Below are 22,927 nucleotides of genomic sequence, written 5' to 3'. Positions count from 1 at the left end.
GTTAGACAGGGCTGTGACCAGGAAAAAGATGAACAGAGAGAGACAATGTTGCCAGTATTGAAATTAGAGGAAAGGCCAGAGGAAGAATGACAGCTTTTCAAAGCTGGGAAGGGAATAGATTATGTTCTAGAACCCCCAGGAAGAAGCACAGTCTCTCTAATGCTTGGTTTCAGCCCAGTGAGCTCCAGCTTGGCATACTGCCCTACAGAAGAGTAAGATAAAACAATGTGGTGTAGGCCACTAAGTTCGTGTAATTTGTTACAGCAATAATAGAAAACTAATGCCTCATTCTTTATATTGAAGCTAGGAACTTATTCTTAATTTTCTCAGCCAAGTTCCTCTACTAGACCCTTATGTTAGCACAATATGTGCTCCTTTTAGCAGTTTGGAGCATCCATATCAGTCATAAATTGAGCTTAGTTGTTGGTGGTGTTTTCTCCTGCTAATATGTGAACCCCAAGTGGCTGACTCTTTTCTGTCTGTGACTTCCACAAGGAAAGTGTCCATAAGTGTTTATTTGGGGGATTGATCCTACCTTCTATTTCCTACATACACATTCATCAGAGGAAATCAGATGAAATCTTCCAAAGGAAATCATCACAGGTCAAAGATAACCAAATTCCACATGGTAACTCACTCAGTTCACATGGTGTTTAATTCGCCTAGACCATTAGCTCTCAGTGTCATCCCTGACCGGAATGATCAGCCTCACCTGAGAATGACTGGATTAAGGATTGAACACAGCAATTTATGCATCATGCAGCTGTCCAGTTGATTCTGATGCTCAGTGAAGTTCAAGATAAACTGCTCTAGTCCAGATTGCTGAGCCCCACTAACATTATCTCTGATTTCATAGGTCTGGAGAGAGGAACCAAAATTTGCACTTCTGACAACTTCTGAAGTGATTCTCAAGCTGCTGGTCTCATGACATCCCTTTGAAAATCAATGGATAGGGTTAGGGAATGTCTAGTGGAGAATGACCTAAGAGATCTCACAGTTTATGGGATTTTTATCATTTGCTATTTTTTTGTGCTTTATGTACATCCTTACCTAGAAATCTGCATTTGTCTTTGGAGCAAAATAATATGATCCTGGGGCCAGCACTGTGGCGCAGCGGGTTAATGCCCTTGCCTGAAGTGCCGGCATCCCATATAGGCGCCAGTTTGAGACCCGGCTGCTCTACTTCTGATCCAGCTCTCTGCTATGGCCTGGGAAAGCAGCAGAAGATGGCCCAAGTCCTTGGGCCCCTGCACCCACGTGAGAGACCAAGAGGAAGCTCCTGGCTCCTAATCCGAACAGCTCCAGCTGTTGAGGCCAACTGGGGAGTGAACCATCAGATGGAAGACCGAAGACCTCTCTCTCTGCCTCTCCTTCTCTCTCTGTATAACTGACTTTCAAATAACTAAATCTTTAAAAAATATATATGATCCTTTATAAAATCCAGCTTAGACTTATGTTACAGAAAGTAGAATTTAGATCGAGTATGTGGTTTTCAATTGTGTATATTAGAATTACATTTTTTTTTTTTTTTGACAGGCAGAGTTAGACAGTGAGAGAGAGACAAAAAGAAAGGTCTTCCTTTCGTTGGTTAATCTCCCCCGAGATGGCCGCCACAGCCAGCGCACTGCACCAATCCGAAGCCAGGAGCCAGGTGCTTCCTCCCAGTCTCCCATGTGGGTGCAGGGCCCAAGCACTTAGGCCATCCTCCACTGCACTCCCAGGCCACAGCAGAGAGCTGGACTGGAAGAGGAGCAACCAGGACAGAATCCGGTGCCCCAACTGGGACTAGAACCCGGGGTGCTGGCACCGCAGGTGGAGGATTAGCCTAGTGAGCCGCGGCGCCGGCCCTAGAATTACATAGTTTTTTGAAACAGCATTAGTCCTTGGAAAAATAGATTACCTAGTGATTGTAAACCAGTTTGATTTGTTCTACAAGTCATTGATTATTTTTCTAAGAATGTGTATACAATTCCCTGATGTATTTCTGATACAGTGACAGCAGTTGCTCATACAATATTTAATAATGTGCTTTAAGACTATGAAAAATAACTTGCCAAACATAAATTTCATTTTAAGGAATGATTTTGTTTGATACAGGATTAATAATGTGTAGTGTTCACAGACTGTTTTGAAATCTGCCTTCATTTGGATGTTCCTGTAGCTGAGAATGATGATGGCATCAGTCTTGGGGAGGGAGGGTCTTCATGGAAAGCTGAACTATTGTCATAAATCAATGTATCTGTGCTTGGGTGACGGATGGGATGAGGCAACACCAACATCCTCAACAACAAACGGTGGCCTCTCAAGCTAATTTTAGGGTGCAAACACGATCTTTCCATCCTTTCTCCACTGCCTTCTGAAGGGAACAAACCCTCATATTCACAGTTGATGCAGTCAGGGCTTGAAGTCTCAGTGATGGGGCCAGGGATTGCATTGCTCCCATCCTTTGCTCACAGATTCCATTTTTCAAAGAGGATGGGGCTGAGTGCCAAAGAGAATGCACCTCCAGGGAAGCTGAATACAGAGAGCAAAAACATAGCTAGCCAGGCGTGAAAATTCTGGGGAACAGTAGGACTTTGAGGACAAATGAGCATTTTGAAACTACTAGTGGTGGTTTGTGATCCCCCTTATGAGGTAGTGGGGGTAGGGGAGGTTTGATTAAGGATAGGCTTAATAAAAGCATGCAAGTTAAAATGAGGCAACTATTAAGTAAATTGATAAAATATACACATAATACAACATATCTAATAAACAACTGCACACGATTTTCTATCATTGGAATCATATAACTTGATTGAGTGGGAAGAGAAGGAACATGGGCATGAATAATTGTGCTATACTACCATAACAGGAGGCACACAATTATTATCTAAGAATTATGAATTCATAAATAGCAGCATAGATATAATATTTAGAAATATGAAAATAATACAACAGATCCCAAAGTGATCAAACAGTTAAAAGAGTGAAAAGTAGTTTCTCTTCAGAGTAGAAATAGAGTAGGGATGGGACAGCATGCAGGTCTCTTATAATAACCTTTTAAAAATATATTTTTATTGACAAAATGAAATAGGGGACTTTAAGACCATGGTGCTTTATTTAGTCTTTTGAACATTTCGGGAACAATTTAAAATTTTATTACACTTTTATTTTGAAGCATTGCATCTATAATAAAAATGTGTATCATCAACAGCAAAACTCAACTGTTATCTTTAAAGATGGGTGTTGAATGCTATTTTGGCTACCTCCAGAGTTACCTTGGGAAAGTCATCTCATCTTCTGTGAACTTTATTTTCTTCAATGGTAAGAATTATTTTGAGAGCTGAATAATATGTCTGTAAAGCACTTGGAAGATACTTAGCATTACTACTTCAGCTCCTCTCCTCTCTTTGTCCTTTCTAGTCCAATGACATTAATTGTCACAGAAAAGTAGCTTTTAAGTTCATGTCCATAACTATGAAAAACTTGTATGTGACTTCTTGGCATCATCTTCTACATTTCTATTCTTTTTATGTTTTGATGCTGTCTAGCTCCATGACGGTATTGCCTCCGTCTCTTTTAATGGTTTCTCCTCCTGGAAACAGTTTCTTAAGGACTGTTAAATCTGCAACCTCACACTGGATGTCCCAAGAGTTTTGCCTGGCATTAAAAGCTATACTTGGGCCATTCCCACATTTGTATTTCTAGCACAGACCACTCTGAGTTCCACACCTGAATATAGAACTGCCTGATAACTTCTGTGAGACAGTTCAGGTGTACCTCAAACTCAACCTGTCTAAAGCCAAACTCATGACCTCTTCTCCCCAGATATTCTCTTCTGCTTTGTTCCAATTCCATGAACAACACCTGCTTCCTTCCAGTTGCAGACGCAGAAACCTAAAAGTTCCTTGACATCTCCCACTTTGGAAATTTAATCCTGCCAAATCCCACATTCAATCCATCAACAAAGTCTTTGGAATTTGCACACTAAATAACGTTCACATCTGCCCCTCTTGATTTCCTCCACACTACAACCAGCACCACTTTTGTCCACATCACTGTTTTTTTTTTCACACTTATATCATAGCAGCTTTCTTTTTTTTTTCAGAAAGCTTTTATTTAATAAATATAAATTTTATTGGTACAGCTTTTGGAATATAGTCGTTCTTCCTCCCATACCTACCCTTCCACCCCCACTCCCATCCTACCTCCTACTCCCTCTCCCATTCCATTCTTCATTAAGATTCATTTTTAATTATCTTTATATACAGAAGATCAACTCTATATTAAGTAAAGACTTCGGGGCCAGCGCTGTGGCACAGTAGGTTAATCCTCCACCTGTGGCGCCTGCATCCCACATGGGCACCAGTTCTAGTCCCGGCTGTTCCTCTTCCAATCCAGCTCTCTGCTGTGGTCTAGGGAAGCAGTAGAAGATGGTACAAGTGCTTGAGACCCTGCACCTGCATGGGAGACCAGAAAGAAGCACCTGGCTCGTGGCTTAACATTTGCACAGATCTGGCCGTGGCAGCCATTTGGGGAGTGAACTAACAGAAGAAAGACCTTTCTCTCTGTCTCTCCATCTCACTTTCTATAACTCTACCTCTCAAATAAATAAATAAAATCTTAATAAAAAGATTTCAACAGTTTGCACCCACACAGACACACAAAATATAAAGTACTGTTTGAAGACTAGTTTTACCATTAACTCTCATAGTACAACTCATTAAGGACAGAGGTCCTACATGAGCTACAAGTGCACAGTGACTACTGTTGTTGATTTAACAATTGACACTCTTATTTATGACATCAGTGATCACCCAAGGCCATAGCAGCTTTCTTGATGTTCTACCCCATCCACTTCTGTACCCTATCATCCATTTTTTTTTTTTTTTTTTGGACAGGCAGAGTGGACAGTGCGAGAGAGAGACAGAGAGAAAGGTCTTCCTTTTTGCCGTTGGTTCACCCTCCAATGGCCGCCGCGGCCGGCGCACTGCGGACAGCTCACCGCGCTGATCCGATGGCAGGAGCCAGGTACTTATCCTGGTCTCCCATGGGGTGCAGGGCCCAAGCACCTGGGCCATCCTCCACTGCACTCCCTGGCCACAGCAGAGAGCTGGCCTGGAAGAGGGGCAACCGGTACAGAATCCAGCGCCCCGACTGGGACTAGAACCCGGTGTGCCGGCGCCACAAGGCGGAGGATTAGCCTAGTGAGCCGCGGTGCCGGCCCCTATCATCCATTTTTCAGACCATCCCAAACTGTTAGCCTTTTATCATTGTCTCTTCCTCTGGCATGCTACAAGTTTTCAATACATATTTATTGAATCAATGAATAATTGCATAAGGTCTATTTAAGTATGAATATAAAATGAATTCATGTAAATATAATAGATTAAATACTATAAAGCAAGATTTAAAATGCTTAGTAACATTGCTTTGACATCTTAGAAGTAGATTTTATTAAGTATAAAAAGTTCCATCACTTTCTGTGAGTAAAGAAATTAATTTCAAATACATGGGAAAATAGCAAGAAAGATGAAACAATTTGAAAAGAAAGGATAAATTTTTTGACCCTTGCATCACTGTTTTCACCAATTTTTTTTATTTACTTACTTTTATTTATTTGAAAGGGAGAGTGAAATAGGGAGAGAAATCCTTCATCCACTGGTTCACTCCCCAGATGCCCACAACTCCCAGGGATATGTCAGGCCAGAGCCCAGAGCCCAGGGCCAGGAGCTCCATTCAGGTTTCCTGCATGGGTGGCAGAGACTCAGAGCAGGAGAGAGTGTGGGCACCTGCCCTGGAGGAAAAGAACAAAGAAGAATCAGAGTCTGGTTCATCACAGGCCATAGCAATGCCTGCAGCATGGAGGGGCAGTCTGGAGGACTCATTACAAAGTGGACTTTGAGGCAACTGTGGTTCAGTTATTCCATTCTGCTCCATCCTGAGCAGACCTGTGATATCCTTACTCTTCAAGGGAAGCAGGATGTGGGAAATGTGTGTGGGAGTTTGCAGGAAATCCAGAGACATGAGTAAATGCATGGAACATGAGATCTGTGCAGTCTATTCTCAAAAATCCTGCCATGGTTTACAAAAAAGGCAGATGGAAGCTTTGTTTTGTTTTGAAGCTAACCATTACTGTTGAGTGGAAATGTAAAATTTAGGTTAGATACTAGGAGGAACTTCTCCTAAAATGACATGTAGTAAATTCCTAAAGAAGTACTCCTAGCAAGTCACAGTCTGGTGGATGGTGTGGGTTTTTAGGGCCTGCAGTTTTGCCAAAAGAGGTCACTGGACCAACTGGGTGCTGTGATTCTGCATTCTGAATGAAGGGCTTCCAGGCATGGGGCAGGTGTTCAGTGTGGCATCTGGGTATGGGGGGGGGGCATTAACAAACACAAAGGGTGGGCTTATCATTGTTCCTTTTGTAGGTAACTAAAAGGCATGGCTAAGAGAGTTCATGGTTTTGATGAGTTATTCTGTGGATCCAGAAGATCCTAGAAGGTATGTGAATCACAGGAAAAAAAAATTGGGCCAGAATTGGGACTAGAACTCGGTGTGCTGGCGCCGCAAGGCAGAGGATTAGCCTAGTGAGCCACAGCGCCGGCCCAACTTTTGACTTTTAATTTCTCTTTTCCTATCAAAACATTATTCTGACTAGGACTGACTGAAGAATTTGAGGCCAGCATTGTTGCAGAGTAGGTTAAGCTACTGCTTGGACAGCAGCGTCCTAAAACAGAGTGCCGGTTGCGTCCCAGCTGCTTCACTTCCCACCCAGTTTCCTGCTAATGGGCCTGAGAGTCAGCGGATGATGGCCCTAGTACTAGGGACCCTGCCACCTACATCAGAGACCAGAGTGGACTTCTTGGCTTCTGGCTTCTGCCTGGCTCAGCCCTGGTTGTTGTGGCCATATGGGGGGTTAACCAGCGGATGTAAGACCTCTCTGCACGACTCTGTCTCTATCTTTGTGTCACTCTGCTTTCCAAATACATAAATAATCTTTTTTTAAAAAGAGTGGATATTATTGACTCCTTTCACAAGGCCACAAAGGGACCTTAGGAATAGGAATGTGGAATTACTTGAAAGGGATAAAAGAGGGTAAAACCTGTAATAAGTGATCACTCTATGAAGTGAAGCTCCTTATTTTCTTCTTTATTTCTAATTTTATCCTTATTTATTTTTTCCTTGATGTATTCTTAAACTTTTTTTTACAGTAGAATAAAATATAGTATGACTTAACCCCTAGATTGTGCCAATACTTCTGTATCTTTTCGCTTTTACTTTTCAATTAAACTTCTGACAGCTACAATACAACTCCTTTCTCTGACTCCCGACTGCCATCCATGGGACATTGTGACGTGATAGGAAGATGCTGAGAATTGAGAAAAGCAACAGAAGGCCATACTGGGATGTAGGATACCTGGTGCAGATGACAAGAGGAAGGATCCATCCCTGGGATCCACATGCTTTTTGATGAGTTTGGAGCCCCTTTTTTTTTTTATTTTGCAAAATAATTTTTTCCTACTAAGCATGCAGCCCTATGTATGTAGGTATCTGTGAAATCATGAGATTGACTGAGGTCTAAACTTGTACGGGTCTTGATCCTGCATCATGTTCCTGTGGTTGGTTGGTATATCCATTGATTTAAGGCTTTAAAAAGTCTGAAATTCATGCTGTTAGTGTTAGCCTTGACCTTTTTCAGTCTTCTTGACTTATTCTCAGGAGGTCCGTGTGACTGCACCACTGCTACTCTTCTGTTCTCCAGGACTAGGTCCACTAGAAGGTCCACTGTCCTAATCTTTTCCCATGGCTCTGTGCACTCGGTCAACAAGTACAGTCCACCCATATAAAAACACCCTATACAGACAGCCCGCGTCAGTAGGATCACCTATCTCCGCATGAAAAGCAGTAGAGAGCCCATAGTATTGTTCTCTATAGGTACACGTGTACTTCAAATAGATTATGGAAAAATGGAATTAAAAGATATGTTTACCTTGGTGTAAAAGAACTTTGAAATCATATATATGAGGAGTTCTCAAAAAGTTTATGGAAATATATATTGTGAAAACTCTATGCATGGATTTTACTATCATTGTATCAAAATAAACATCTTATAATCACATGTTCCATGAATGTTTTGAAGTACTCTGGTACACATCAGTTCCAGGAGACTCCCAACGTCCCTACCTGCATCATGTGCTAGTTTCTGTTCTGCTAAGTGTATTCAGGGTCTAAGATCAAGTGCAGGGTCATGGAATATTGTGATTGCTCAGGTCCGTGCCATCTGCTCAGGCCTGTTACAGGGGTAAAGAAGGAAAACTGATACCCCACTGGGAGCAAACAGCATATATATGAATAGTGTTTTCCAAAAACATCGAAGGATGAGAGAAGGGAAATATGCTATAAATATAAATTAGAGATGCCACAGTGTAACACAAAAGTTGTCTCTCACTAGTAAATCTTCTGAAGTTGAATATTGTGTCATGCCCTCTATCCTAAATTCATATGTGGAAACCTAATTCCCACAGTGATAGTATTAGAAGGTTAGGCTTTGGTATGTGATTAGGTCATGAGGGAAAAGTCCTCATGAATGAGATTAATGCCCTTTAAAAGAGACCCCCTATAGCTAGCAAGCCCCTTCTGTTCTGTGAGGTTACGATGGAAGATGTGTGTCTGTGAAGGAAGCAAGCCCTCCACATATACTGAATCTGCCAGACCCTTAATCTTGGCTATCCAGCTGCTAGAATCATGAAAAATAAATTTCTGTTCTTTACAAGTCTAAAGTATTTTTATAGTTGCTGAAGCAGACAAATACTAAGATCTCTTATAAACTGTAAGACAGCTAACAGTCTATCATGTCGTGTTTGGGTGGCAGAAGTGGGAGGGATACCTGGGTCCTAAAATCAAGGTTGACGTTGTACAGCTTGACTTCCATTTTCTGTTGCTGGGATGCATTTTCCCACGTCCAGATTCCAGAAGGTGCACTGTTATCTTTTGTTGGAGGACTATCAAGAATCACAATGAGAGATTTTTGTTTTGTAAAGTCATATCTTCTTTATGTAATTTTAGAAATTATACCAGGCAAAAAGAATGAACACCACAAGCAAGCAAACAATGTTGAAAGATTTTCATACCTCCTATAGGATGTGGTCTGATTAAATTTCACATTTCTTTCCTTAGGAATGGGAAACCCAGAGGAGGAAATCCAATGCACTGATTATTCCATGAATAATAGGGATAGGTGAATCTAACTATGTCCTTTCAACCATATGCTGGGACTGGAATGATATCATGTGAGAAAGACAACTCTGATTTATACTTACAACCCTTGAAAATGAGTAAATTATAAGCTTGGCAAACTATATTTCCCAATTTCTAAAAAATGTTTCGACATGTATTCAAAAGGGCATCAGTGGAAGTACTCTTAACTTGTGACAAAACAGGAAATAAATGACAATGCTAAAATGTCATAGTGCCATATTACCAAAATCTCTTTTGTGACTTTTATTAACATGCCCCACTGCATGTGTCTGTGTGAAGTTTCTTGGAGCTTGAGATCCAAGAGTCACATACCATCCAATTCTTAGAATTATTTAGGAGCATACCAAGTCTACCAAAGTTTGGTTTGTTTAGAGACTGATATGATTTCTTTATTGACTCCATTATGGGGAGAAATATGCCTTGGGAGCTGTGCTAACAATTAACTATACCAGAATCATGGGTGTTAGATTTCCTATTCCACTTTTTTTTTAACTTGAGTGTGAAATGTAGTATGTGTGGTTTTTAGTTTATCAGACTAATTATGATTTACATCAGTGTACATTGTCCTGCAGATTTAATTAATTGATAAAATACCAGGAAGAACAGTATTTTTTTTTTTTTTTACCATACTAACATCTCTCATCAATTAGAATTGAAAGGAAAACAAACAGGCAAACAAGCCTTGAGTTTCCTGAATGATTGTGCAAACTCCATGTGAGTAATGAATGTCCAGTCAGGAGATTAAGCCAAACAAATCCATAAATTGGGAGATTATCCAGACCATTCACACTGGCCTTCCCTTGATTATACAAATGGAATGTAGGGTGAGAATTTCTCAAAGCAGAGCCGCACTCTGCTGTGTTCTGCCTCGAGTCATCAGATTGGATTTTCTTTACCTTATGCTTTGTAGACCCTACTGAAGAGGGCCTCGCAAGGTCCCACGTTCTCATTCATTGTTTCAGACTCTGTGAAGATGGTCTGACCAATGGGACAGGCTTCATGGTAGCTGAAAGAAACAGCACTTTGGCTGGCGCTGTGGCTCGCTAGGCTAATCCTCCACCTGCAGTGGATTAGCACACCGGGTTCTAGTCCCGGTTGCCCCTCTTCCAGGCCAGCTCTCTGCTGTGGCCCAGGAGTGCAGTGGTGGATGGCCCAAGTCCTTGGGCCCTGCATCCGCATGGGAGACCAGGAGAAGCACCTGGCTCCTGGCTTCGGATCAGCGCGGTGCACTGGCCGCAGTGGCCATTGGAAGGTGAACCAAAGGTAAAGGAAGACCTTTCTGTCTCTCTCACTGTCCACTCTGCCTGTCAAAAAAAAAAAAGAAACAGCACTTTAAAATGCAAGCCAGTGCCCTGAATTGACAGAATTCAGGATATTAAAAAAGCTTCTTCTCACCCCCATAAGGACACAAGACAAGGGCTGATCAAATATAAAAGGAAGAATTCAGGGAATATAACAAGAGAAATGGCCTCACAGCTCTCTGGGGTGAAAGCCTCCCTGGCTGATGCACCCCACAGTTGGAGAAGGGGAAGTGGCATTCACATGCCCAAGACCCACTCTTCTCAGTGTTGGTCTTCCTGCACTTCAGAGAGATCTTGAGTGAATAGCATCAACTCTGTTGCACCAGTACCTTGATCCTTCTCAAACTACTGTCCACTCCTTTCCCTTTCCGCCAGATTTCACAGTGCCATGTCTAAGACTAGTGATAGTCTTGAATCAACATGGTCTAATAAGCTAACATGTTTCTGTGGGGAGCAGGGCCCGTCTCCCGCAACATGGCAGGGTGCCCGGGGGACAAATAAGTACTGAGACTATGGACAAATAAGTACTGAAACTACCGAGACTGGACTAGACCACTGAGACTATTAAGGCTAACTCTATGCACCTGATCTTCCATCATATGGCGCTGAGAGGGAGTAAACAAATCTTACACAGCGGCATTGTTAATTAGCTGATTCCTGGCCCAACCCCTTAAAAGGGGGAGAGAGACAGCATGCGCGGCCGCGCCCCCCCGAGAGAGTCGGCTGGAGAGCTCGCCGGTGCCGCCCCTCCACGGAGGCGGGGGAGCGGCAGCAAACCCGGGAAGGGCTGGGGAAAGAGAACAGCGCAGGGTCCCAGGTCGTTCCTCCGTGAGTGGGGGAGCGACAGTTTCTCAAGCAATTACAAAGTACATCATTCTTTAGGGGCATTGATTTTACAAGAACATTTCAGAAAACAGTTAAGTAAATAAGTAATATAAAACATTTAATTGCATGAATTTGTCAGATTCAACCATGAGACTTGGAGGATAGTTTTCATCTGTAGATTGAAATGTTGACAAACCTTCTGGAGTGTACTTAACTCTCTGGATATGAGAAATGTATGAGTGGATAAGTTGAGAAGTACTGAGAAAAAAAGGCACCTTGGGATCCCTCTAGCTCTACTTTTGTAGATAATTATACACTTTTGTTTCTCCATTTCACAGCAGAGTGGGATATTTCATTATTGAAACAGTCACTGAAGCCTGTGATTACCTGCTTATCCCCAGGAATATACAAAATTCTGATGCTATCTGTCTGGCCAAATTCAGGTGCTCTCATTGCATGCTTATTACATAATGTTAACATATGAGAAAAACTGAATAGCTTTCAAGAATAACTTGGATATGCATCATTCTATAGTAGTTTTGTTTTCAAATAATTCTATATTTACAGAGGGGTTGCAAAAACAAAACAGAATTCTCATGTACTCTCCATTCAGTTTATCCTAATGTTAACATTCTATATAAGCATGATACATTTATCAAAACAGAACTTAATGTTGGAACCATACTATTAATTAAACTTCATACTTCATTCAGCTTTCCAAAGTTGTTTCACTAACAACTTTTTCTAGTCCTGAGATCAAATTACTTGTAATATCTAGAAGATTTTTTTAAAAGATTTCTTTACTTATTTGAAAGGCAGAGTTACAGAAGGGCAGAGGCAGAGAGAGAGAAAGAGAAAGTCTTCCATCTGCTGGTTCACTCCCCAAATGGTTGCAATGGCCGGAGCCATGCCAGTCCAAAGTCAGGAACCAGGAGCTTCCTATGGGTCTCCCACGCCGGTGCGGGGGCCTAAGGATTTGGGCCATCTTTTACTGCTTTACCAGGCCATAGCAGAGAGCTGGATCAGAAGTGGAGCAGGTGGGACTTGAACCAGCATCCCTGTGGAATGCTGGCACTGCAGGCAGTGACTTTACCTGCTAAGCCACAGTGCCAGCCCCTGAGCTAGAAGTTTTTACTTTTTCTTTTTATCTTCAAATAATTCAGTAGACATAACATTACTATTTTGAAGAGCTTTGATCTTCCATTATTGCAAAAGACTAATAATATTCCACATTCTTTTAACAAATAGTGTTAGGCTTTTGCATTGAATCAGTGGCTGCTTTAAATCAGTAATAAATTTACTGTGTAAAATTTTAAACTTAAGCATCACAGAAAGATGGGCTAAAACACTGTGACTATTTCAAGGTAGTATAAAATTTCTTTCCTTCTAGCAAAATTTTTTTTCACCTAGGAAATGATTTTCTGATAAGCTAGATTTGATTTATTACAGAAAACTCTGAATAATTTTAAAGGTATTTTCCGACCCACGTAACAGTTCAAACTATGACTCTCTTACGGCACAAATGTTGAGGTGTTGGAAGCAAAGATGTATTGTTACTCATTTTTGTATCCTGAACATTGCCTTAAGCTTGATAAATATTTGTTGAATTAAAGAATGTATGAGGCCGGCGCCGCGGCTCACTAGGCTAATCCTCTGCCTGTAGCGCTGGCACCCCGGGTTCTAGTCCCGGTAGGGGTGCCGGATTCTGTCCCAGTTGCTCCTCTTCCAGTGCAGCTCTCTGCTGTGGCCCAGGAGTGCAGTGGAGGATGGCCCAAGTGCTTGGGCCCTGCACCTGCATGGGAGACCAGGAGGAAGCACCTGGCTCCTGGCTTTGGATCGCTGCTGCGCGCTGGCCGCAACTCGCCAGCCGTAGCGGCCACTTGGAGGGTAAACCAACGGAAGAAGGAAGACCTTTCTTTCTCTCTCTCTCTAAATCTGCCTGTCAAAAAAAAGAATGTATGAAAGTTCCTAGAATCTTCAGGCTGGGGTGAATTTGGGAGTTTGATACTTTCAGGTTAATCAGACTCCAGAGCCTCACCACTGACTGCCCTGAGTGTTTTGGTGTGAACAGTGTCAGAGTGGTTGATAGGTGATGTGTTAGCCAGCTTCATGGAAATGTCATGAACCCATGTGAATACTGCCAGAAAACTCGCCAAGTTTTAAATGTCTAATACTTCTCTTCTGAAAGAACTAACAAGAGCCCTTATCATCTCATAAATGTGCAATCGACATATGGTAGAAGAATGTGTCCATACCACAAAGGCAAACATCAGATGAAGTCTTGGTCCCATCCCTTTGGGTGTAAACAACTTGCTAATAATGAAGGCTTCATTTTTCAAAGATTTATTTATTTATGTGAAAGGCAGAACAGCAAAGAGAGAGGGAGCAAGAGAGAGAGAGGGAGGGAGGGAGGGAGGGAGGGAGAGAGAGAGAGAGAAATCTTCCATCTGCTGGTTCACTCCCCAGGTGACAACCCAGCCAGGGTTGGTCCAGACTGAAGCGAGGAGGAAGGATTCCATCCTAGTTTCCCATGTGAGTTGGCAGGAGCCTATCCTTCCCAGAAAGCTGAATCAGCAACCAGGACTCAAACCAGCATTATGATATGGGATGCCAGTGATACAGGTCGCGGCTTAACTCACTGCAACAAAAAACCAGCAATCATTTTAGGACTCTAAATGCGGACATGTGAAGTGCAGTAGGGCAGAAATGTATCCACTGATCATGTGCTGGTCTCAGTATGTTAGTGTCTTGCCACAATGTCTAACTGACTTCTCATGGCCTAGGTTTTTCTTGTCATCGTCCTGAGTTCAGGGATTCTTACAAACATCTTTGTATGTCCCCTTGGCAGTCCGTGCAGTGACAGTTGTACCTTTGTATCTGTGGCTTCTGCATCCGTGGATTCAACCAACTGCAGATGGAAAACATTTGGGGAAAAATACATCTGTACTGAACATGTACAGAATAATTTTTCTTGTCACAATTCCCTAGACAATACAGTGAAACAACTATTTATATAACATTTTTATTGCACTCGGTATTAAAAGTCATCCAGAGATGATTTATAGTATATGAGAGGAGGTGCATAACTTCTATGCAAATACTACACAATTTTAGGTAAAGGACTGGAGCATCTGCAGATTTTGGTAGGGGCTGGGTGGGAGTCCTGGAACCAATCCCTCACAGCTACCAAGGGACAACTGGATTTGTTTATTTATTTTGCTTATTTTTATTAATAATTGCATTACTAAAAGAATTCAAATAGGAATGCCTTTTAGAATTGTAAACAAATCCCTGCCAAGCCAGAAAATTAATGTTTGTTTTGTATTCTCTTCTTTGTAAACTCAGGGGAGCTGAAAGTTTGAATAGTTTGTCAAGACTAATGAAATCCCGTGAGTGTTTGTTCCTTGCAAGCCTAGTTTATCCAGGTAGAATTTGGCTGCACTATCCATGATCTGGGCCTCCACTGTGGATGCGTTCACACAATATATGTCCTGGAAACTTTATCCCTAATGCAGCAGTGTTGGAAGGTGAGGTTTGGGGGGAGAGGGGTTAAGTCATGAGGGCCCCTCCCTCATGAAGGGATCCATGTATCTATGAAAAGGCCTTTATGGAGTGGGTTCTCTCTCTTCTGCCCTCTGGCCTGCAAGCACACAGCGGGGAGGCCCACAGCAGATGCCAGCACCTTGATCCTGGGCTTCCCTGCCTACAGAACTGTGAGAGAATAAACTTTTCTTCATAAATTACCCAGTCTTAGGTGTTCTGCTACAGCAGTATCAAATGAACTAAGACACCTTCACATATCCTACATTTCCTGAAGCACTAAGAAGAGATCCATGCGCGAGGGTTCATGAGCAAATATTTGCTTCTTTAAAGACTGAAGTGGGGGCTGACATCATGGTGCAGTGGATTGAGCCCCTGGCATCTTGTATGAGCACTAGTTCGAGTCCCGACTGCTCCACTTTGGATCAGCCCACTGCTAATGCCACAACATTTTCTGGGTCTTCCTTAACACAAACCACATGTGGAACAATCTTACACAGATTTAGGCTTGTAAACACCACACCCATGCTGATTAGACCTTGCCACATGCTCTGCACTCATTATCTTGCTGCTTGCAGAAGGCCTCCTAACACACAATCATTATGCAAAGTACAAGGTGTGGCCTTGTGCTTTGGTTCAAGACATAAGTAACTCTGCAGGAATTATTTCAATCATAGGCATATGACTCATGGTGATGACTCACTTAATGCCATTTTTGATTCACACAAAAGCAATATGCAGAGTCAGACCTCAATCTAGTAAGAAATATTAAAAAATGGGTTTCCATGTATTTTATAAAATTTTTGGTTATGGTGGTTTATCAGATATCCATTTATGTCTAATTTGTCATCTTACTAAGAATTGTATTTCTCACCTGAGTGAAATGCACATTTGTTTTCAGGTACACTTGTTGTGTTCTTTCTGCTTTCTTGCATCTCATTCCTTTCTTGCTTCAACATTTATTGTGTACATATTCTGTGGGGAGGAAAAACTAAGAAATATATGTAAATCAGTCACCTTCAAGTGCAGCAATAAGAAGTGGCATCTCCATACATTGTATACAGTCATGGAATCTATGCTTTCTTTTCAGGTACTGTGGAATGCTTGGGTCGGGTGGTGCTGAGACTTCACAGGTGTCCGCGTGCCTTTCAAGCAGCAGCTATTAGTAGGCAATTACTTGATGGTTTCTATTAATCAGTCCAGTCAGTTTGAACTTGAAGTCGCTTGCTGTTGTGCTCTGCTCCTAAGAGCCGGCATTTGGTATCAATTGCTGAAATGTCTTCTTTTCCCCTGGCAGCAATTGAAATTAATTTGGTTCTCCTCTTGCTGGCTTACCCTTGTGGAACATTTTTCTTCTTAGTTCTTGACAAAGTGGTTGCATGATCCATAACTTGTGTTCAAAGCCTTCCTCCAGCAAGGAAGTCAATCAAATCCCCAAGGAAGAAAATGGCCCAGCAGATACCCCAGGATTCTGCCTCAGCAGGCACGGAGCCCAAACCCAGATCGGCTGACCCTTTGTCCTTTTGCTTCTACTCCATCTGGATATTCTCAGTGAGGCTCTTAAAGTGATTTTTGTGCTAACTGAAAATTACATTAAGAGGTTATGTACTATAATAAGAGAAGAGGCTCTGGATTTGGATGGGCTGAACTCCACATTTTGGCTTCAACACTTACTTGTATGATGTAGGACAAGTCAATCTTTCTGTACCCCACTGACTTCAACTGCAAAACCAGAAACTCAAATACACTGCAGAGACAATTGTAGTTAGGCAGGCATACTAAGGTTCTTCAGAAAGTTCACAAAAAATGTGTATTATAAAAAATGCATGATTTAAAAATTTCTTTACACCAAGAGAAACTTATCTTTTAATTTCATTGTACAATAAACCTCTTGAAGTCCCCTTGTGTATGTCATCTGCCATGAGCTGGACACACAGGGAGATAGTAGGTGTTTCATATATGCCTACTTTGAAGCAGCCTCTTTCCTGCAGCCTCAACCCAAAATGAAAACTGGGATGTTTTGGCAGTCCCTTAAGGAACTGTTCACTCAAATAGCCTGGCTGATGGAAGGGACAGATTTCTTCAAACCCTGCAAATTGTCACCAGCAGTGATGTATAACTTGTGACATCAAGCACTGACATGTGGACCAACTGAGCCTGCTGAGGCTAGGGAGGCTTCCTAGGCCTTTGTGTAATGGCCTTTGTGTAACGCTAATAGACACAAAAATGTCTTCTCTATAAACATGTTCCAGGTGCACTCCAGAGGCTGTGGTGGTGGTGAGTTTAGTTTTTTTTTTAATAAAAACTAGTCTGAACCACAAGCACCCAATTAGAGAGGCTCAGTTAGATTACTGAAAGCTTTCAGACCTGGACACAATAGAAGAGGTTTTGAGGGGTTCAAGCAGGGGAAACCATAATGAGAAAGACACTGAACCTGTTTTTATTCCTAACAGCAGCATTGTTTGTCCTGTCTCCAAGGCCAGAGCTGTGCTGCTGAGACTGAATTCATTTCCCTACAAAGTATTTTTGTTCCTTCCTTGCAAGGATTTGTGAATGGACCCTGAAATTCAGGGGTCTTGGTTCCCAGGAGTGCAGCAGGTTTGGCAGCTACACAGTGAATAGCAGTGGACAGTTTCCAGTCTTCACTCAGATGTCTGATCCGATTGCAAAAGACACCAAAACCCCGGGATGGTTCTGATATAGAAGCTTCCCTCTTGAAATGCTGAAAGAGGAAGAGACATGGGAAATGGTTATGTTTTCGTCCTGGTCTGGCCCATGAGTTCTGGCCCAGAGACTGCCACACGTGCCTTTTAATTTGTGCACACCCCGATGTGCAGATGCATTCTAAAGTTTGGGAACCCAGGCTGTTCCAGGTCAACACCATTAAAGTTGGGACTCCACATGTTCACTGACTTTGCTGGACCTAAGGCAAGCTGCAGAAACCTGATTACACATGCCCCTTTCTTGTCTTCTTGTCACTGTCATTGTTCTCTCTTTGCTGGTGTCCCCATTGTTGACATATTCCATTATGTTGTGTTATTATCTGAATTTTTTTTGAAATTAGAAACAAAGATATATTTGCTTACCTCTGTTAATGTGGATCTCAAAGATGTATCTGTTCTACCAACCCATCTTCTTTTCAAGTAGTCTATTCAGTTCATATATGTTTTCTAAGCAATAAAAGGTCGCTTTCTCTGTCTTTCCTTCTCTTTGTCACTCTGCCTTTCAAGTAAATAAATCTTTTAAAAAAGGAAAGCAAGATGATGTGGCTAGGGGTGGGCATTTGAGCTGGTGGTTAAACCACCACTTCAGATGCCTGTATCCCTTTTTAGAGTGCCTGGGTTTGAGTCCTGACTCCATTCCCAACTCCAGGTTCCTGCTAATGCACACTCTGGAAGGCAGTAGTTGATGGATCAAGTAGCTGTGTCTCTGTCACCCACAAGGGAGACCCGGACTGAGATCCTGGTTCGTGGTTTTTCAGATGATAGAATATTTGCATATATACCAAATGGGATTTACAGGGGATGAGATCCAAGTCTAACTACAAAACTTTTTCACATATAGGCTATACACAGAACTTAATATTAATTTATGCAATATTTTTAGAATACCTGCATTTTGATTGCAGCCCACCATATGAGGTAAGATGTGGAATTTACCACTTATGACAACATGTCAGCACTCAGAAAGTTCCTGAATTTTTGAGCATTTGAGATTTTTTGGATTTAGGGATTAGAGATGTTCAACCTGTATTAGAAGATTTGATTATGATTACTGGAAAGCAATAGACATTGCTTTGAATCTGGGTTTTGTCACTTAATTGTAGGTGACCTTGTAATGCTTCTCCATGCAAGAATTTTTTATGGAGTTTATAATATTACTTTGCTTTCAGATTACATAAACATGCATATAAAGTCCATTGTAAAGGTGTTAGAACATAATAATGAATAGTTTTTATTATTAAAATTTAGTACCTGCCCATATAGATGGTAATTTCTCTCTGCCAATCTCATTCTTTGCTACATGGGTAACTTCCATTAAACACCAGTGTCACCCACCGTATCAAGTTGCATTCACAGACTCCTACTACTTTTTAAATAAACTTTCAATTCTTTGGCCATGTGTTAAATGTTCTTTACCTCAAAGGACCGCCTTGATCCCTGTGTGAGCTTCTACTCTATGCCTATTATCTTTTAAATTAGTTTTATTTTTTGTGGCTTGTGATATTTGGTTATGTCACTTCATTTTCTATTACTCTCAGTTTTCTCATCAGCATATTGTACATAATAATAAATTTCTGCCCTGCCTCACTGTGCAGAGAAAAAGTAGCCTCACTAGCTACCAAAGATCATCTCTTTGGACACAGCATCAGCTGCCAGGAGGTACGTGAGGACTCGGAAAGTCCATCCTATCATTTTCATCTTGTTTCCTGTGAAAGTTTGAGATGTTTAATTGTTTAATTATGGTCAATGCATATTTAGTCATGTTTTATTGCCTAATTTATCATGGTGAGTCTTTATCATTCACAGAGCAATCCAAAACGCTGAGCTCCACACTTAGACCCCCAGAATGAAGAGAAAGATTCCTTCACCGGCCAGGGCAATAGCACCTCTCAGGAAGTTACAGAGAGGACCTCAGATCTCCAAACAGGTCTGGTCTCCAGCCCAAGGACCCTGAGGAGTGAGGATGATTTGACCCACAATGTCTCCTATGTCACCCTATGTCTCTAGTTTTAAATAGTGCGTATTTATGGCAACTTCTCTTTTGTAAATCTCTCAAAGATTGGCTCAAAAGTACTCCCAGCTGAGCATATTCTTCCTGGCAGTACTTCCAGCTGAGTATATTACTCTTGGTAGACTACCTTTCAGAAGCCAAAAGCAGGGCCTGCAATGTTATTTATGGGTCTTTAAGAGGAAAAGAATTTGCCCAACAGAAAGGCTCTTTAATTGTAAGGGACAAGTCCAAAGTGTTTAGAACTTTTAACTTTATCTTGCTTGAATTATTACCAACACATAACAATTGCAGTCAATCTAAAGTATGGCAGTGATTTTGCAATATGGTGTATAATGAGGATTTTGTGGAAATATTTGCAACTTTTTAATATTCATGTTTCAATAGGCATGCCCTAAATTCCTCAGCATAATTTTGAATATAAAACATAACTACCAGTAGCAAGAGAGTAATTTGATAATTCCATTGCTCTGCTGTGTTATCTGTCCTTTCAGATCTATCCAAGTATTAATGTCACAAGTTCCTTCTATAATATTTTAGCTAATATTTCCCTGGTCTCTGAAGAAAAATCTTGTTATTTATCAATGTAATTTCAGATTCACTGTCAGCTCCAGCATTAAAAAGGTAGATAGATAGGAAAAATATGTAAATTCTATGAATATGTTTTTTTCAAATTTTAATAAAATGAAAACACCCACACCTAGAACTTATATTAGTCTGTTATTCCTTTCAGAATCATAAAAGCTATAAAAACCAATAATGTGCCTATCAGCTACTCCTTACTATGTGGCTATGTAATTTGAAAACTGCTAATTGTGCTATTCTATATTAATTGTATTCTCAATCTCATTCTACTTCCCTTTATTTATTTGATTTTTTTTAAAGGAGAGGCAGAGAGAGAGAGAGAAAGAGAGAGAGAAAGAGGTCTTCCATCTGCTGGTTCACTCCCCTACTGGCCACAACGGCTGGAGCTGCGCTGATCCAAAGCCAGGAGCCAAGAGCCTCCTCCGGGTCTTCCATGTGGGTGCAGGGGCCCAAGGACCTGGGCCATCTTCCACTGCTTTCTCAGGCCACAGCAGAGTTGGATCAGAAGTGGAGCAGAGCAGCTGGGACCTGAATTGGTGCCCATATGGGATGCCAGCATTGTAGGCGGCAGCTTTACCCACTGCGCCACAGCACCGGCCCCTCCCTTACTTTTATTAATATAGTATAGTCTTGTCATGATTATTACTGATACAGATGCTGTATTTTCTCTCTATGTGTGTGTCCATATGTGTATTATTGCTGGGGTGGGGATGAGATTGACTTTTTTGGGCCTGTAGGATACCCAAGTCCATGAAATAAGGTAAGTTTATGTATTTATGATAGAAAAAAACCCTCAGTCTTTGATATAGTATCTGGGAAGCAGATTTCATTTAGAACATATATGTAGAATAGACAGGTGCTACTTTTGAATATGAGAAGTTACAGTGGGAAAGTTCTCTGAAGACCCCATTTTACATGGGATGAAGCCAAGCCCATGTGCAAGTATTTGAGTGAGTGGCCTATGGTCAAATACCAATTAAAGCTCCCCTGCTCCCCAGGTACTTACTCTTGGAAACTCATGGAACACAATGTCCCCAGTGACTGTTTTCTCTACAACACACAGTGAGGACCAGCACAGAAGGAGAAGTTCACTAATAGGGGAATGTCTCAGAAACATCTGCACTCCAGTAAATCAACATTCACACCACTTAGTGGGAGACAGTTGGGGATACCCTTTAGATAAACATACTATTGGGAAGACCCAGGAGAAATACTGTACAACAAAATTAAAACTGATTTTTGAGTATGTTATTTAAATAGCCTAAAAACTATTTTGGTGTGACCCTCAAAATGATGACTTTGAGTTTAGGTTGAAATAAAATTGGCTTTTTTTTTTTTTTTTTGACAGGCAGAGTGGACAGTGAGAGAGAGAGAGAGAGAGACAGAGAGAAAGGTCTTCCTTTTGCCATTGGTTCACCCTCCAATGGCCGCTGCGGCTGGCGCACCGTGCTGATCCGAAGCCAGGAGCCAGGTGCGTCCTCCTGGTCTCCCATGGGGTGCAGGGCCCAAACACTTGGGCCATCCACCACTGCACTCCCGGGCCACAGTAGAGAGCTGGCCTGGAAGAGGGGCAACCGGGACAGAATCTGGTGCCCCAACCGGGACTAGAACCTGGTGTGCCGGCTCCGCAGGCGGAGGATTAGCCTATTGAGCCATGGCGCCAGCCTAATTGGCTTTCTATCTTGGTTATCAATGGGTGGGAAAACTCTGATTACATTGGTTATGGAGTGGCATGCATGTGAGTGCAAATTATGTGCGTTCAAGTCCAATTTAGGGCCCCAGAAGGGAAATATGTAAGTAAGCCCTTCCTCCCTTCTCCATGTGGCATTCTGTCCATTCAGTTGTGATGGTTACATAGTACAGACTCACAGACACAACTTCCTAACTGGAATAGAAAAGTAATGAATTCTTTCAGATCAGTTTTACATGTACAAGCACACACACACAAGGAAAGATTTGGAGGTTAAGGAATATATAGGAGCTGAAAAGGTCTCTTTGAAACATCTAACAGCGTTGGAGAAATTATCTCCATGATGGAAGAGCCACCAGTTGCATACCTCTGAACAACTTCCTTATCTAAATGCTTCAACAGTGAAAGCAAGAGTCATTTGCTAAAATGATGTATGCTTTTCCTTATAAGTACATTCTACTAGGGTTGTTTATAAAAGGCTTCTTATCTTTCATTTTAATAGTTCTCTTGCATTTGTGCCCTTATTTCAAGATGTCCAAGACTGTTTTTGGAAGTAGGCAAGATATAGAAGGGGAGAGAAAGATTTTCCAATAAATCTCCAACGTTAAGGTTATAATTGCTTCTGTCACTGGGTGGATATGAAGATATGAGTTGGAGGATTTATTGGGGAACAAGATAGCCACAGTATTGACAGGTTTGAGGCTCTGTGCCTGCACATGGCCAACAGACCCTTAAGGAAGTGAAGAGGGCACTGAACACAGTGAACTCTGTCCTAGTTCCACAGAACAATAGGGAAGTGGGCTGTGTGAGACGTGCACAGCGTCCTCCTTTCTCAGTATTATGGCTGATCTCATGTCTCCATATGTTTCCTCTCCCATAACCTAAAGTTCTGACGTATGTTGCAGTTTTGTGGAAAACAAAGCTTCCCTGAAAAACCTCACGTACCAGGCTCTACATAACTTGCTTGCCAAATAAAGTGTTTGGCTGAGCTCAAGAAGATAATCCCTTCGATCATTTC

The 22,927-nt window shown here is 41.7% G+C and overlaps 1 long non-coding RNA gene across 20 annotated transcripts in view; it reads left to right on the top strand.

The window, feature by feature from the left end:
* LOC103349471 (uncharacterized) overlaps positions 1–19,642 on the top strand; it is a 35,002-nt gene extending 15,360 nt beyond the window's left edge. For 2 of the 20 annotated variants that reach the window (XR_016223123.1, XR_016223108.1), the window contains exons 4-6: positions 3,194–3,303; positions 6,408–6,480; positions 15,994–18,102. This is a non-coding gene — a long non-coding RNA (uncharacterized LOC103349471). Of the gene's footprint in view, positions 1–856; positions 2,080–3,193; positions 3,304–6,407; positions 6,481–7,279; positions 8,754–9,156; positions 9,466–15,993; positions 18,103–19,432 lie in introns of those variants that run through there. The other 18 variants (XR_016223124.1, XR_016223109.1, XR_016223127.1 and 15 more) reach the window with 15 other exon arrangements.
* Positions 19,643–22,927: the final 3,285 nt, after the last annotated feature.

The sequence above is a fragment of the Oryctolagus cuniculus genome, chromosome 16 (genome assembly GCF_051225735.1).
Source record: "Oryctolagus cuniculus isolate XC-2025 breed Fujian yellow rabbit chromosome 16, ASM5122573v1, whole genome shotgun sequence".
Taxonomy (NCBI): domain Eukaryota; kingdom Metazoa; phylum Chordata; class Mammalia; order Lagomorpha; family Leporidae; genus Oryctolagus; species Oryctolagus cuniculus.
Note: the sequence above shows the minus strand (reverse complement) of the source record. Positions and strands in the feature narration are given on the sequence as shown.